Source organism: Hippoglossus hippoglossus, chromosome 24 (genome assembly GCF_009819705.1).
Source record: "Hippoglossus hippoglossus isolate fHipHip1 chromosome 24, fHipHip1.pri, whole genome shotgun sequence".
Lineage (NCBI taxonomy): Eukaryota > Metazoa > Chordata > Actinopteri > Pleuronectiformes > Pleuronectidae > Hippoglossus > Hippoglossus hippoglossus.
The window spans coordinates 17,744,266-17,750,265 of record NC_047174.1 but is presented as its reverse complement, the minus strand read 5'-3'; positions in this window follow the sequence as shown (position 1 = coordinate 17,750,265).

Below are 6,000 nucleotides of genomic sequence, written 5' to 3'. Positions count from 1 at the left end.
TTGGCTCCCTGCAAATCTGAGCTTTAAAAGATTCTACCAATCCACTCGTCTCCGGTCCACTCGCTGCTGCCTCCACCTGTGTCGCCACATCTGCCTCCACCTGCAAGGGGAAAACAGGTAGCCAGTTCAGTGACGGCTGCCTCCACCTGCGTTGCCTTTCTTATGGAGGAATCCATTTGTCTGAAATTATTGTCTGTTAAATAAATTATTATAATGAAATGAAACTTTGTGATCTATTTACCTTGCACTCAGTTACATTTTTGTTGATAGAAACATACATGTTGCCATCAAGGTAAAATAAAATAAAAAGTTTAGTTGCAGTGGAAGTACCTACCAAGTGAACTATTCTTCATTTGCATTTTTCTAGCCTCTTTCACTGGGGCAGGTGGTTGTCAGCCATTATTGCATTAATACAAGAAGTTATAATACACACCCTGAGCAGAGCTACATATTCAAGGCAGACTGAGTGCTACCGTGACTTGCTAATTAGCATGCTAACTCCAGCAGAAGTAAGTTGATGGAAATAGAGGCAAAGACAGGGTTAGCACTGGTGTTGCTTTCCTCTGCTGGACTCATAATCAGCTTTTAATGCTAATGTTGGCTTTGTAACAATAGCAAAACTTATAACCAGCACCTTTAGAGACATCAATAAGCCCAATGAAATCTGTTTTTTGGTGATTGTGGCAGATGCTAAACCCTAATCCACATGTCTGTATCATCCAGACTGGATTACTATTGCCCTGCCATGAGATGGCTGTGACTCAGGACTAATATAAGGTAGGGTCATTGAGATGATTGGTGCTTCGTCTTCTGGATCCTCCAGTCTGCGTGTCCAATTGTCCTTCACGTACAAGACCTCAAGTTGCCCCTGATCACTGTGCGTACGTGAATGACTGATATAGAATGCTATATATAGAAGCGCGGTATGAAGTGTGTGTGAATGGGTGAATGTGACCTGTAGTGTAAAGTGCTTTGAGTGGTACTTAAGAGTAGAAAAGCACTTTATAAATGTGGCCCTTTTACCATTTACCGTGTTCTATAGCAGAAAGTCTTCAAATGGTTTTGAATCAAGTGAATGGAGTTTCCATTCACTGGCTTCCTATCATGTCAGATCACACTTGAAGGTGTTTATAATGACGTACAAAATCCTAAATGGGTTTGCCCCTTCATGTCTGTCCGATCTGCTCCAACCATGTATCCAATGCTATGCTCTAAGGGTCTTGTGTTCGCTGTAGCTGCTCCAAAGCCAAGGAGCTGTGTTCATGTGTGTTCCTCATAGCTTTTAAGGGTCCTTAAGTAGTTTCTATCCACATTTTACTATTTTATTTTATTCTAGTCATTGTTCATTTATTCTTTTCTTGTATTTCGGACTGCGTCTTCTTTTATTTCACAACACCTTGGTAAACTGTTTTTTAAATGTGCTATGTACTTTAACTTGTCCATCCTGGCAGAGGGATCACTCCTCTGTTGCTCTTTTTCTTCCATTGGGGGAGAAGAGGATGTCAATGCTGTACATATTTTTGATATTATTCTAATAAAATTGTAATCAACTTGAATTACATACAACCCAACGCAAACGCTGGGATGTTCATCCAGTTGTGCACAGCTGTAGAAGCCTTCCATTGTCATCTGATAAATAAAAACTTCAAAATTAGGCGATGAATTCTGGGCTGTGTTAGAAAGGGTTAACCCTCTGGACGTAGTATTTTTTGATTTCAGTCATATGCTATTCACTCCTTTTTTTATCACTTAGTTATTTTCATTAATGACTCAGCATCCATGTATTGCTTTCTCTGAAAAAAGTGAAATATGTCTAAATTAGAGCTCACCCAATCAGCCGCAACTGCTGGAAATTATAGAGAAAAGGGTCTCTCCCTGCCACTGGATGAGTAAGTGATGATGGCCTTTTTATTGCTATTTGATCTACCTGTGATTGAGCCGAGTCCCCCATTAAGTTTGGGGATCTTTTTCCCATCAGCCAGTGTCCTTGAAAATGTCTCTCAGCACTGCCAGGGATAAATTGGCTCCCAAAGACAACACATTGCAGACTGATGAGGTCCTCGGTAAATTATGTGGGAGTCGTCTTTGCAGAAAAGTAAAGTAAAAAAAGAAGTTGTGATATGTTGTGCAAAGATTGTGATTCTTGTGCAATCAAAGATAGTTAACCCCCAGCAATCAATGTGGCTGCTCCTGTGGAACCCCTCAGGAATGCTACGTGTTCATGTCGGAATGTAGAAAAAACGTAGATGCTGTAAATAAAAAGTTTGTTTTGTGTTGTGTATGTGTTTAGTGTATTTAAGCAACATTCCCGTGAATTTCTTTGCTGCCAGGGTGTCATTTTTTCCCATTATGCTGACATCACATGAATGCACTGAAAGATTTCCAATTTCCTGTGTCATATTAATGTGCACACGTAGGTGATTGAATGATTTGTGTATGCAGGGACCATTGTTGTTTACTTTGTCCAATGTAAAACTGTTCATTTGAATCTTCCACCAAATAAAAGAGAGAATGTTATGATAACTTGTGCCTACAGGTATTACACTTTACATAGCGATTCTAGAGATCATCCTTATAATGTTTATTTTATATAGTGATACAGATTTATATATAGCTATGTGGTATGCAGACATAACTAAGTTTTAAAAACATTGCTGGGCTTTGGGACAGATTTGACATGGTGGCCACATTTCCTCCTGCAGGATCTAAAGATAGGGTTGGTAATCCTGGAAAAACAGGCAGGCTACGCTTTAAAAAATGCAGCTGAAACAACCCATCAGTCCTCTCATCAAAAATATAACTTTGTAGCAAAACAGTTTTGCAGGCTACCCAAGACTTGTGTTGCCAGTTAGTCTGGAAGATGTTGAGATTTTGATCATATAATAGCTAAAATAAATAAATTTGCTGACTTTCATGACAGAAAAAAATAATGTTTTGTTCTCATAGTGCAGCCACCTCTGTGTGAGTGAGTTTCCACATCAGTATCATACGTTCTTGACTGTGCAGCTGCTTGAAAATAGCTAAACAGTCACCTACTGTGAAAGCAGCAATTTTGGGGTATTCCCCAGATACGGTGTCTTAATCAATTAGCGGAGATGTGGACACTTGTCACGCACAGTCAAATTGCTGCGGACACATTGACAGCCTTGACTACCAGCACCAACATTAATTTGATCACATCTTTGCCCCCCAACCCCCCAATGACTGCTTTTTTTGGAATGGCTCCATCCTCAGAGAGCAAACAGTGTCATTTAAACGCTGTGTAATCACACTGGCCATTACTTGTCTGCATGAGACGTCCTCAGATTTCCCTAATCCAACAGAGTTTTAACTCTGTATTCAATGAAAGTCAAGTGAATGTGATGCTTGAATAACAGCAGTAGATCTAAATCCAGGTTATACCTCAATATTTCTACACTCAGAGCACTTCAACACACAGAAATTATGTTATTTTAGTAACTTTTGGCTTCTTTAATGAAGTAATAAGTCATTGTGGCTTTCAAGGCAGAGTATCTGACAGTGCCATCTATCAATGCATATAGTTCAGCCATGAAATATAGTGTGTGTGCGGGTGTGTGTGTCTGTGTGTGTGTGTGTCTGTGTGTGAGAGAGAGAGCGAGAGAGAGAGACAGTCATCTTTCACATCTATAGATGCTATTTCAGACTATGTTGTGAACAGCTGTACATTTATAGATGAGGGTTCATTTGGTGTCAAGAGACGTGGTCATAATAATATAGAGCATATCATATCACGTGAGACACAAGGGTATGTGCTGCCGTTTCAGATCAGAGCCCTGATCTCAACATTGTCCCTCCATGTCAAGAGTTCAACAAGGTGTTTGAAATGATCTACACATTTTGTTGTCCTGTTTACTGCACACTGTGTGAAGTTTAATCATAAAACTATTCATGGCAACATCTAATAATTTTACTTCTCGTCCCTCAAGTGTTTGCACTGTGTGACTGGCTAATGTTAATCCATATGAACCTTCCTGGCTTGATTAGGGTAAACGTTTCTATCCTATCAACATGATGACTGTTAGAAGCAGTGACGGTTGTCGACCTGAATATCTCTTATTTTGTGTTTGTCTGCATTATTGTGTGTGTGCACGTCATATTATCACTTGTGTTCAGCCGAACTAGTGCAAAGTATGACCTGGATGCTGAGTGTGTGTGTGTGTGTGTGTGTGTGTGTGTGTGTGTGTGTGTGTGTGTGTGTGTGTGTGTGTGTGTGTGTGTGTGTTTATGTATGTGTGTGTTTTTTTTCTTTGTTTACCAAAGCTTTTTTTTCAAATTAAAGTTTAATATTTGATTGTGTTAATATTACTTGTTAATTTTAATTCGAACTAACTAATTCATTTGTGTCACCAATTGAAAATAAATGTTTAAGTTGGCCCAACAACATGTGTGTGTGTGTGTGTGTGTGTGTGTGTGTGTGTGTGTGTGTGTGTGTGTGTGTGTGTGTGTGTGTGTGTGTGTGTGTTGTCCTCTGCAGAACAGAGCAGTTGACTTCAGCAGACTGCCACTGTAACAATCCTCCCGGTTATTAGTGACTTTCCTCTGTTGCTGATCTCTTTCCTCTCTCCTGTTGTATCTCTCACTTTCATTCCATTTCTCCCCCTCTCTTCTCACTCCTCTTTGGCAGATATAATAATATGAACAATAGCTCACACTGATTCACCACCTACTCACTTGTTCCCTCTCCTTGTTGTTGGACAGCAGGCGCTCAGAGATAAGCTTGTATCTTCTCTAGCTGTACTTTTCTAATGAAAGACAGTGTTGGACTGCATGTTCCATAAAGGAACTCAAAGATATAGAGATAAAAGATAAGATAGACATTTTCAATTAAGATGATGTGAAAACATGTTGACTCAACCCAGGCATGTATGGATTATTATTCTAATAACTATTATGATCAGTGTTGAACAATGTGTTTTTGCTGCAGTTTTAACCTGATAATAATACAACAATTAGATCTATTTGTATGACATTTACTACTAAACTAAATAAATAAAGCCAGCTAACTTTTAAATAAGAGAACACAGTAAGACTGGACAGTACATAACACTTTGTGAAGATAACCAATATAAAATCAAATATGATTGAGTGGTGCCAGGTTAGTTATGTTTATCTAAAAGAATACTCGAAGAGCACATATCTCCACTAAGGATGATTCCCTAAGCCCCAGAGTCAAACCAGTGTTTACCATTAATATGACGGGCCACAGTTTCATAATGGAGAGATCTGTTACTTACTGTTCTGCATTGTATAACTGTGTTCAGCATGATATTTGACGATATACATGAAATTTCACCTTCACATCAGCATCATCTACAGGGGATATTTTGTGTTGAACAAATGTTTTGAGGGTTTTTTTGTGCTTTTTTTATGCAGACAGAGACGGAAAAGTTGGTTTCATCCTCAGCAGTGTTGCCGTGTTGTTGCTTTTGAACAGGGAAATAAAAAGGCCTGGGCGTCTGTTATTGTGCATAATTAAAATGACATTTGCATCCTACCCTCAGTACTCATCTCTGTCCCTCTGTCTATTATCACACAAACAATTATACTCCCTGACCCTCTATTCCAGCGTGGTGCTGCTCTCTGTCGGCTGCCAACTCTGTCCAAACGGAGAGGGCCGTGTCTGAGCAGCGCCATATTGATTCTCATCAAGCTTCTGTCTGAGCAGGGAGCTCTTAGCTCACTCAGACACAGGGAGGAAATGAGAGCACATTTAACAGAAAACTTTGGCCAAAGTTGTCGGATAAAGAAGAACTTTTGTAGCAGTATTTTGAATAGCATTTAAAATAGTTTTGTTAAAGAAAAACATGCACAAAGAGATTCATATGTCCTGCATTATATAGGTGAAAAATAAGATCTTGCAAACATAGCTAAGATAAAAATACATTTAAATGGCTCATAATTAGAATTTATATAAAAAAATTCAAAGCCTCATTTCTGAATGAGTATGGAAAGTCAATTGTGCTTTACCTAGAATTTCCA